Genomic DNA, 12,253 nt, shown 5'->3' with positions numbered 1-12,253 from the left:
CAAAGGCTTTAGCATGTAGTCAATGAAGCAGAAGCAGATATTTTTCTGGAACTCCGTTGCTTTCTCCGTAATCCAACAAATGTTGGCAATTTGGTTTCCAGTCCCTCTGTCTCTTTGAAAACCAGTCTGCTCTTCTGGTAATTCTCGATTCAAATATTGCTGAAGCCTAGATTGCAGAATCTTAAGCATAACCTTGCTGGCTTGTGAAATGAGTGCAATTGTTCAGCAACTTAAACATTCCTTGGCATTGCCTTTCTTTAGAATTGGGAAATAAACTGATCTTTTCCAGTTCAGTAGCTACTGGTCAGTTTTCCAATTTGCTGCCATATTGAGGGTAGCATTTTAACAGCATCATCTTTTAGGATTTTAAATAGCTCAGATAGAATTTCATTACCTTCACTAGCCTTATTGTTAGCAATGCTTCCTAAGGCCCACTGACTTCATTCTCCTGGATGTCTGGTTCTAGATCAATAACCACACCATTATACTCATTGGTGATATTAAGATTTTTCTTGTGTAGTTCTTTTGTGGATTCTTGTCATCTCAATCTCTTCTGCTTCTGTTAGGTCCATACCATTTTTGTCCTTTATTATGCTCATTTTTGCATGAAACATTCTCTTGCTAGCTCTAATTTTCTTGAAGAGATCTCTTGTCTTTCCCATCCTATTGTTTTCTTCTAAGTCTCTGCATTGCTTACTTAAGAAAACCTTCTTATCTCTCCTTCCCATTATTTCCCATTTACACTATATATATGTATTTTGTATGTAAACAGTTTACATGTTGTCTCCCCCATTAAAGATGAATTCCATGAGGGCAGGGACTATATTTTTGGCTTTGTATCCCTAGCTCTTAGTACATTTCCTGGCACACAGTAAGCACTTAATAAAGGCTTGTTGACTGACAGACTAACTAACTTTTGCCACCCTGACTCTAACACCTCTCTCTGTGTACACACACCGCACTATGGATTAGTATTTTGCCTTGTTCCTCTGTGAAGATGGAATATATTGTTGAATCATTTCAGTCATGTCTGACTCTTAATAACCCCATTTTGGTGTTTTCTTGGCAATGATACTGGAGTGGCTTGCCCTTTCCTTCTCCAACTCATTTTATAGATGAGGAACTGAAGTAAACAGGGTTAAATGACTTGCCCAGGGTCCCACAGCTAGTAAGTGTCTGAGGCTAAATTTGAACTCATGAAGATGAGTCTTCCTGATTACAAGCCCAGGGCTCTATCCACTGCACCACCTACCTGCCTAGGAGATGGAATACACATTTACCAAAAAACAATTTATTTTTAAACAATGTCCAAAAAAAATTTGAAACCTGTTGCCTCTAAGTGGATCTCAAAAAAACAGTGAGGAGAATTCCTAGGAAGGAGTTAGGCATTCTTCCCACTTCCCTTCAAGAATGTCTTTTGGATTCTTGTCTTTTAACAACCCACCCACCCTTCCCTCCCTCAACCATCCATCTCTTATTTTCACTGCTACAAATCTCTGGTGCTTATGTAAGGTTTCCACATCTTAGGTCCATTAGGGGACACTGTTGACATATCCAAGCAATTTCTCTGCCACCCACCACCCTCCTCAAGCCCAATAAGTCTCAGTTCTCTATATGACTGATTTTAGGCTTTTATAGCTCAAATTTTGGCTGCCCATCAATGTATCTACTTATAATACTGTTGCTAGGAAACTAATGACTTCTTGAAACACTTTCACCTAAAGCTGCGCTTTCATGGAACCCATTAATAGACATCAGGTGGCTGATGACTATATTACATAAATGTTTCAAAAGAAAGAAAATAATAGTATAGGCCCAATTTAATCAGGCAAATTTTTTTCTGATAAGAAAACTTGATAAAGGCAGCATTAAAAAGATGATAGTCTGATTTCAGTTATGGACATACATGTCTGTATCCTTAAATTAAAGATAGAGTGAATCAAAAGCAACGATGCATCAAAAAAAATTCTTCTCCATGAGTGAGTAGGGCTCATACCCTGAATGCAAAAAGGCTTCAACACAAAGCAAATTATTCTGTACGGGACCATATTCAGAGATTCCAAAAAGAAACAGATAAGATTCAATATGGAGAGCGTTTTAGTTTTCTCCTACACATAATCAAGGACACGTACGCAAAACCAAGAGACAACATTGTTCTCAACAAAGAATCTATAGACAGTATTCCCACTCAGAACAGAGCCAGAGAAAGCTGCCTTTTGCTAACGTCAGGATAGGCAAGGTTTGGAAATGGTGAGAATAAACTGAATAACAAACATGAGTTTATTATCAGGAATCTGCAATATTCTGCTCAAGTCAGAGATTCCAGAAGGAGGGCCATGACTAATTCCCTCCCTCCCCCATATAACCATTGCTGATTATGAAAAACCACTCACCAGCCCCCAGAATTCACATTGTACCATTAATGGAAGTTAAAATTATGCAGTAAATAAGCAAGTTCTCTCATTGGCTCTTTAGCTTAGTCAAGGCCTCTGTGCTTCCCTTACCCATGTATATAGGCTGAGCCAGGAAGGGATTCATGAGAAATTTGTAAGAGAGACGCAAATCAAATACTACACAAGGTCCAACAGAGAAAGGCTTATTTTTAATTGGAGGAGATGGCATTTGAATTGGGCTTAAAAGGATGGATGGGATTTTTTTCTTTTTCTTTTATTTTTTAATTGGTTTCTTTTTTTAATAGAATTTTATTTTTCACAGTTACACGTAAAGATAGTTTTCAACATTCATTTTTTGGTAAGGTTCTAAATTTTTCTCCTTCCCCTTTTCCTTCCCCTCCCCCCCCCAAGACAGCAAGCAATCTGATATAGGTTATACATGTGCAATCATATTAAACATATTTCCACATTAGCCATGTTGTGAAAGAAGAAATAAAACAAAAGGGAAAACACACACACACACACACACACACACACACACACACACACACACACGCAAGCACAAAACCCTGAAAATAGTATGCTTCGGTCTACATTCAGACTCCATTATTCTTTCTCTGAATGTGTATAGAATTTTCCATCATAAGTCTTTTGGAACTATCTTTGATCACTGTATTGTTGAGAAGAGCTAAGTCTATCATAGTTGATCATTATGATGCTGTTACTATGTAGAATGTTTTCCTGGTTCTGCTCACTTCACTCAGCATTAGTTCCTGTAAATCTTTGATGGACAGGATTTCAAAAGGCAGAGATGGGAGGGAATAAGTCACGATATGAACAAAGACATGGAGGTAGAAGAGGTGTATGGGGGGATAGATTGCAGGGGGTGGGGCTGGTAGTAGAGAGGAACAGAAAATTGTTTATTTTGGCTGGGATTTAGGGTATATGAGGGATAGTAGAGTAAGATAAGGCTGGAAAAGCGAGGCTAGAAAAGTAAGGTGGACCAAAAGGAAACACATTCTCACAACACAAGGAAGGCTAGTTCCAGGTACCAGACATGGCAGGGCTGGAGTTCTTTGTAAAAATACTTTCAAGAAAAATTCATAAATTTTCTCTCAAAGGCATTGCTCTGAAAATAACTATTCAACCAGGAATTCACAATTCAGGATAACCAACAAAGAGGAGACCTCCTTGACCAGTCTCGGTAATGGCAGCACAATCACTTGCAGCTGGAGAGGTGGTAGCTTCCTTCCAGCATCGGTTGCTGCTGAGGAATTATTAACTCTGTAACTCTCTTGGAACAAATGAGCTATTTTGCTGCTGATTCATGTTGTTATCTGTATTTCCTTTTCCAGATTCTCCCCAGCCTCCTGAAAGTAGGTGGTAGACAGAGTTTTTCAAGGTCCTGCGAAGGATGGACATCTTCAACAAACCAATATTTTTTCTCTTTAAAATAGTTTTTATTAATAACTTTTGTTTTAAATCGCCTAGCTTTCCCCCTCTATCCTTCTCTTCTCCCAGACAGCCATCCCAATATTTTTTTAAAGAAAGAAGAAAAAGAATAAAAGAAAAAAATCAGTAAAGGCAATCAATTAATCTTATATTATAGGCACATATGTGGACCTTGACCCTGGGGGAAGAAGTGTCTTCTCCTTTAACAATTCAATTTAACAAATATTTGTTGAATTATGGGATTATGTGATTGTTGAATAATTGACAGTGAACTTTGAAAGACTGAAGAAAATAGAGAGGACCACAGGATTCAAATGTCCCAGTTTTCTCCCTAAAGAAGAAAAGAATGGAATCCCCAACTATATGACTGTGTGTTTGACTTTGATTCCTGGCAAAATTCTAGAATAGATTGGTAAAGAGCTGGTCATGAACATGTAGAAAAGAAACCTGTGATCAAGAGGAGCCAACATAGCTTCATCAAGAACAGGGCATCAGGCCAAACTAACATTATCTCCTTTCTGTGGACAGTGGTGATCAAGTGAATGCTGGAGACAGGAGCCTTCCTAAATTTTAGCTAAGCATTCCATAATATTCACTTATGCATTATAAAGTAGTTATACTTTGCAAATATAAGAATAATGGGGACTATTTTTTAAGCACAATTAGCAAGAGACAACTCTTAATTTTCTGCCGTAGGGTGTATGCTCAAAGTCTGCAAAGGGTTGTGGCTGGCCACACTTGCATATTAAAGGCAAGAATGTGGAATGGCAGGGAGAAGAAAAGATCCTGTTCCTAGGGATTAATTATGTTTCTATGCCTTTTCTGCCTCCCACTATTCATTTGTTTGGTTGACCAAAAAAATCTAGGTTTGAGGTAGTGGCTGAGCCCAGAGAGGCCTCAGCACTTGATTAGATGGGCAGCCCTCTTTCAGAGATCCAGCCCCCAATAAATAGGAAATAGAGATTTAAACCTAAAGGCACTCATTACCTCGAGCTGTTCTGAGTTCCAAAGAACATAGCTCCTCAAGCAAGGAATTTCCTCCTGGATTGAAAGCATCCCTTCAGCTCAATGCTCTGAGAACTGACTGGCTGTCCTTAAAGAAGGAAAAGGCAGGAAAGGGTTTTCCATAGTCCAAAGACTGAGATTTAGGGTTTTGCTCTTTTTTAAACAAAAAAGTCCTCTATGCTTTAGGCTAAAAGAGGATTGGCAGCCCTTCCCCCATCTCTCTTATGATGAAGACTCCAACCTCAGCTAGAAGTCAGAAATAGAGAGAAAAATCAGCCCAGTCTTATGGCAAGCAGGGCCAATCCTGGCAGTAACCACAGAACCACTGAAGCACCAGCAAGCAGCAACTGAACAAGACCAGCATGGCACAACATCTAGCAAATGCTACATGTCTAGCAAGGACTACATCCCCTGCAGAGACTGCATGCCACACCATGCCAATGTGGAGAGGGCCCAGTGGGAGCGGCATGATAACCTCACCCTAAGACATCAGTGGCCTTGTGGTGTTGGAGACAACTGGGCCCTGGCCACATGTGCTCCCTACGTGGAGGTGCCTCCACACACTGCATGGCCACATGTTTTTCCTTTGTGAGCGCCTTTTTAAGTATGATCCCTACACGTATCAGCTCTTCTCACTGATAGTATATGTAATCCTGGGAGAGTATTTCCCAGGTTGGGGCAGCTAGGCAGCACAGTGGATAGAGAGCCAAGTTTGGAATCAAGAAGGCTCATCTTTATGAATTTAAATCTGAGCTCAGACACTTACTAGCTGTGTGACCCTGAGCAAGTCATTCAATCCTGTTTGCCTCAGTTCCTCATCTGTAAAAATGAGCTGGAGAAGGAAACGGTAAATAAAAAAAAAATCCAATGTCTTTGCCAAGAAAACCCCAAATGGGGTCATGGAGAGTCAGACACATTGGAACAACAACAAACGACAATTTCCCAGGTTTATGATGGGGGGGTTGGAGAAGGGGAAAAGCTATATTTTATTGCTAACTCTCCTTATTATGCTATTTCATTACATGCATTTGCTTTGAATTACTTGTCTCCTCTGGCTAACTAGTAAAAGTAAAGGTAGGGGCTCATTAGCTATGGTTTCCAGTGCAGACGGACCCACAGAATATCTTGAACCTGGAATATCCTTTTTTGGTCAACCCACACACAAGTTAGGCAGTGCCCCCAGGAACTATGTAGCAAAAGCACAAAACCAAGCATGATTCACAAGGAGGATTTCTCCATGAAAACCTCTCTTCAATGCTTCATCGTGCTGTCATGGTGATCCTGAGTTCTCAAAAGCTTTGACACTGGATTCTAAACTCTGTCATCATCTATCAAGCTGTAAAGACTTCGAGGTGATTGACTTATGTGCCTGGTTTTGGAAAGGGAAAGAAACTGACCACCAGATGATGATTTTATTTTATTTTTATTTTATTTGCCATAGCACCTTATGGAACTAGCTATGAAAGCATGATGAGTTGTGATTAGTATTGGTGAAGAAGAGTCCCTATGATGATGAAATCATGGATCTTCCTACGAAGTATTTAAAATATCAACATGGCCAAAACTAAACTCATCATCTTTCCCCAACCCTCTTTCTTCCTAACTTCACTACTATTGTTGAGGGTACCACCGTCCTCTCTGTCACCCATTCTTGAAGACTTTTTGAGGAATTATGGTAACATCCTCAGTTCCTCAGTCTCTCATTCCTCCATCTCATATCCAATCTATTCCCAAGGCTTGTGGCTTCTTTGTAATATGTCTCATATACGTCCCCTTTTCTCCTCTGACACCATAGCTGCCCAAGTGCAGGCCCTCATCAGCTCATGCCCAGCCTACTATAATACCCTGCCCACCACAAGTCTTTCTCCACCCCAGTCCATCTTCTACACAGCTGTCAAAGGGATTCTCCTAAAGCTCAGATCTGACCATGTAACCCTCTACTCAATAAAACTCCAATGGCTCCCTGTCACCTCTAGGATCATATACAAAATCTTCTGGCATTCAAAGCCCTTCATAACCCGCTCCCCTCTTTCCATTTCTCTTACCCCTTACATCTTCCCCACATGTACTCTTTGATCCAGTAACACTGGCCTCCATGCTATTCCTCAAACAAGATACTCCATCTCCTGACTCCGGGCATTTTCTCTGGCTGTCTCCCCTAGAATGCTTTCCCTCATCTCGACCTCCTGGTTTCTCTAGCTTCTTTCAAGTCTCAGCTAAATCTTCTACAGGAAGTCTTTTCTGATCCCCCATTAATTCTAGTACCTTCTCTCTCTTTATTATCTCTAATTAATCCTGTATATAGATTGTATGTATATAATTGTTCACATGTTGTCTCCCCCATTAGATTATGAGCTCCTCTAGGGATGAGATTGCTGTTTGCCTTTCTTCATATCCCCACAAGGCCTTGTACATAGTAAGCACCTAATAAATGCTTTATATAAGTATGTGTGTGTGATCTCTATATACCTACATCTATAGATAACATATGTGTTATTTGTGTGTACACATGCATCTATACATGCATATATACATAGATAACTGTGTATATGTGTATATCTCTATCTATATCTGTATCTGTATCTATATCTACATATATAAAACTAGCTACTAGACCTTGAAAGGAAAACTGTGCTCTCATCTTCCTTGCTAGGACAATACTTTATAAAGTCAGGATAAATGAAAAGAGTAAATAAAATAAATAAATAAAATGCTGTTGGGAGTAACAAGAAAGGCAGGAGTTATAAATCATTCCCAACCAGTTTGGAAAATTTAGTCAACCCAGTAAGCATATGTGTTCACCATGTACCAGGTGGGGCAGCTAGGTGACGCAGTGGATAGAGCACTGAGTTTGGACTCATCTTCCTGAGTTCAAATCTGGCCTCAGACACTTAATAAGTATTTTACCCTGGGCAAGTCACTTAACCCTGTTTGCCTCAGTTTCCTTATCTGTAAAATGAGCTGGAAAATGAAATGGCAAACCACTCCAGTATCTCTCACCAAGAAAACTCCAAACGGGATCACTAAGAATGAGACACAAATGAAATGACTGAACAAGGACATCAGCAACAACCTGTGGACCAGGCATTGGGCAGAGTGCTGAAGATACACAGAACAAATCTCAAGAGTCTATATTATACTAGAAACATGCCTTAAAAACAGAACTCACAAAACATATTAATGGGAAAATGAAATCCAACTCAAAAAGACATTATCTCAGAAAACAATTGATAAATATACCAGGGCCTTTGTAACTCAGTGAACTTACAACAAGCAATATCTTAAATGTGAAATTACTTGAATGAGGAGTCCATCTTTCTGGAGCAAAAGAATGGTAAGTTTTACCCCTCTTGGTGCTTATGCTTTAAGACTTCTATGTTCATTTACAAAAAGAGTGGTAGCATCATTAACACTTCAAACAGATTCATACCTTGGTGTCCAGCAGTTATTTGTCATAAATTAACACTATAGCCTTATTTTGAGGGTAAATCTCAGAATTGGAAAGGACCTTTAATATGTTGAATGAATGATGTTCATTTGATTCTCATTTTTAAATGCATCAAGTAAAAAAAAGTTTAGAGGTCTTTAAATGAATAACAGGGAAGAGTTGAGTTCAATGGTTTGGCGCACAAAAAATGACAACTAAATCTAAGGGAAAAACAAGAAATGCATTTCATTTTTTTATGAACATTTTGCTACGCATGGCATGAGCAATTCAAATATAGATCTCGTAGCACATAGGAAAGCTTATTAATCAGTTCCTCAGAATTTCTTCTGTGTACTACCATTACATTGTAAGTATGTATATAACTCCTATGTTGCTCTTTGATATCAACTGTTTGGAATACTCTATTTTTCTGGAACAAGGTCAAGCTTTTGAAGGCACATGCCAGTATAAATGTCATCAATGAGAAAGAGAAGGACCAATTCAGATATTTGGTTCAGCCTCAAGTACTAGATTGCCAGAATAGAGAAACCCACCCCTTGCTGTATAAGGCAGCTTCATAAATACTATCCAGGATGTAGTATTTTAATCTTTTCGGAGCTGACTACCTCTGATTACATCACTTATAAATAAGTCATTGGCTTTGTCTGTGGTTATGCTCTTCAAGTATTCAGAACTTGATCAATATTCACAAAAACATCATCTCCCTTGAATATAAACTGGATACCTGGACAGATACTGTGGGTTTACTTCAGAGACAGTACTTCTTTCAGAGTCTAGCTGAAGAAAGTATCTGAAGGTCCAAAAAAAGAACACCTTGCTATCTGACTCTCTGATTTTAACATACTTGAAGAGTCAGTTACGTTATCATCCACAGGTAAATTGGCTATTAAAAAGACTCTCACTGGTCACTGAGATGCCAACATTACATTCTCTTCTACAAGTCATCCATATTGCTTGCTTTCTATAAAAATGTTTTATGAACATCTTAATAACCGCCAATAAGAAGGGTTTATTTTTGCATTTCTTTGATTGTCCTATCATCAGTGAATAATTTCAACATCTTGGGTAGAGGAGAAACTCTTTCAAGTTATCTGGAAATTTTTCAAACTCCTTAAATGCTGACATCACCAATGGATCCAGTTCACAGAGACTGAGATCACTTCCACAAGAAAGCAAATGTTCTTCTACCATAATTCTGTCAAGTATGTGCAAAATTAGATTATACAGTTAATTTAATTTCTCTTGTTTCTTATGCCAGTAGGCATTGGCAGATGTGAAATTCCTCCAGAATTTGCCTCTAGTTATTACAACTATCTTTTGTCCATTCCTTCTCAAGTTTTACCTCTCTTGGCACTTATGCTTTATGACTTCCGTGTTCATTTACAAAAAGAGTGGTAGCATCATTAACACTCCAAACAGATTTATACCTTGGTGTCCAGCAGTTATTTGTCATACCTGAAAAAGAAAAAAATTAACACGATAGCCTTATTTGAAGGGTAAATCTCAGAATTGAAAAGGACCTTTAAGAACATCTAATCGAAGCCCTTTCCCAATGTATGTATCCCCTCTATTATATCATTAAGATGAGCAATCACTAGCCTCTACTTGAACACCATTGGGAACTCAGTATCTTACAAGGTAGCACATTCCATTTTGAGGGTAATTTTAACACTGGGAAAGTTCTTCCTAATGGTAAGCTGCAATCATTCCTCCCTGTAACTTTCACCAATTGGTTTTAATTCTATCCTATGTAGCCAAGTAGATTCCTTTGATGCTTTTCATATTTTCAACCACTCCACGCTCCGGAATGCTTTCTTCTTTGGTTTCTGTGGTACTTTTTTCTGGTGTTTCTTTTCTTATGCACCTGACTGCTACCTCTCAGTCTATTTGCTGGCTTACCATCCATTTCTTGACCCTGTCCTGCCTCCCCTCCAAACATGACTGTCCCCAAAGGCTCTTTCCTATGTCCTCTTTGTATATACAATCTCTCCCTTGATCTTATGGGTTCAGTTATCATCTCTACACTGAGGACTCCAAATCAGTATATCTAGCCTTACATATCTGACTTACTCCTAAACACTATTACTGTATTACCAGTTGCTTTCTCAACATAATCATCTGGATGTCCCATTGGCGTCTAAAATTTAGCATGTCCAAAAATGCAACTAATTATTTCCTCAAATTAAGACTTCCACTCCTCCAAACTTCTATTTCTCTTGAGGACACCACCATCACCCCACTCACACAGGTTCATAGCTTTTAATTATCTTTGACTCTTCTCTTTCCTTCACTCCCCATATCCAATTAGTTGCTTTGTCCTTTCAGTGTCTCCTACAATAATCTTTTAAATCAGGCTCTTTTCAACTCTTGTCTAGACTATATACCTTTACAGTGTTAGTTCATGTTATTCCCTTCATATACTCTGTTTTCCAGCCAAACTGGACTATTAGCTGTTAGCCAAATCTGCAATGTTAGAGGGAACACTAGAATCAATGAGATCACAGATACATTTGAATATTTTGAGTATTTCTTATGGTTTTTTTTTGTGGTTCTTTTGCCTTTTTAATTTTTTTTTCTAAAATCAACTTTTTTGAGGGTTTCTAGTGGTCTCTCTATTTTTAGCATGATTTTTGCTATTCTTGAGGGGAATACTGAGCCTTTCTTACCACCTATCATTACTGTGTTATCAGGCATCTCCTTGTACATATTCTCGTGTGTTTTATCTAGATTAGTCTTGTCTCAACCAGAATGTAAGTACTTGAAGGGCCTGAATCATATTTTTTAACCTCTGAATACCCTATGTAGGATGCCATTATATATATATTTTTCCTAATTACAAACAATACTTGATTTGGTTTGTTAAAATCCACAAAATATTTGTCTGTAAGCCAAAGAAACAATCCTTTCTGAAGAATAATTACAGAGTTTGGAGATTTTCTGCTTCCCCGTTGCTTGCTTCTCATTCCTAATTGCTCTGATCCTTAGTACTTCCTTCATTTTGAAAATCAGACAGAAGAAATATGAAAGAAGATGAAAATCAAATTGTCAGTTCTGTTACTACTAATAATAAACACCCAAAATGCAAGTTATAACCGATCTATGGTCAAGTCCGCCAACAGCTCTTAACAAGCAAGTGTTGGCAAGTGAGTGGGTCATGCATTGTCAGGAAGTCCAGTGTGCATCAGCAGGAATATGTGCATGCAATGACTTATTTATAATATGACACTATACGGTTACATGACACAATACTGCATCATCAAAATTTCAATGCAGAAAAACCCCACAAAATCTACAATAAATTATTAAATTTAAGATGTGTCATTTTAAAATATATATATTTTTTATATATTCTTTTAAAATTTGTGTCATTTCAAAAAAAAAATGGGAGGGTTAAAGAAAGTAGATTTCCAGGAGGGTGCTGAGTAATTTTTCTTTTGAAAAGAGGGCGGTAGGCCAAATAAGTTTGGGGACTTCTGTTCTAGGAGAAAACATTCTATATTTCCCTACTACATGGGTAGGAGTAGCCTTTTCCATTAGCTTTGTAGCCAGAGCAGGATGTATCTTTAAAACTATCAAACAGACATTCTCTTTCAGTATCCAAAGGATATAAGGGCCCCATTTACCCACAGTACATGCACTATGAACTGAACTGATGAAGGGAAGAACTAGCTTCTCTCCTCTGCCCTCCCCTTTTAGTCCCTATGGTCATGAGGAATGAGCTTGGGGTTTTTGTTCTAGTCTGTTCTGTTTGTCCATTTCAGTTCTAGGCACAGGAGATGGAAACCCCACTAGACCAGACTAAAAGGCAACAAAGCTGTCTCTGGGACCTGATAAGCCCCTGACTCCCTTGAAGCAGCTTCCTGGTCCCCTAAGTGCATAAGAAGTCCCACTCATGTTGAGTTGGACCCTGCTGGCTTGGTGAGTGTCTGAATACCACTAGGAGTGGTATTACCTG

At 38.6% G+C, this 12,253-nt stretch overlaps 1 pseudogene; it reads right to left on the bottom strand.

The window, feature by feature from the left end:
- Positions 1–8,499: 8,499 nt before the first annotated feature.
- On the bottom strand, positions 8,500–9,453 carry LOC110207553 (N-acetyllactosaminide beta-1,3-N-acetylglucosaminyltransferase 2-like; annotated as a pseudogene).
- Positions 9,454–12,253: the final 2,800 nt, after the last annotated feature.

The sequence above is a fragment of the Phascolarctos cinereus genome, unplaced genomic scaffold (genome assembly GCF_003287225.1).
Source record: "Phascolarctos cinereus isolate Bilbo 61053 unplaced genomic scaffold, phaCin_HiC Scaffold_2;HRSCAF=192, whole genome shotgun sequence".
NCBI lineage: Eukaryota > Metazoa > Chordata > Mammalia > Diprotodontia > Phascolarctidae > Phascolarctos > Phascolarctos cinereus.
The sequence above is the reverse complement of the archived record's forward strand: the minus strand, read 5'-3'. Positions and strand labels throughout refer to the sequence as shown.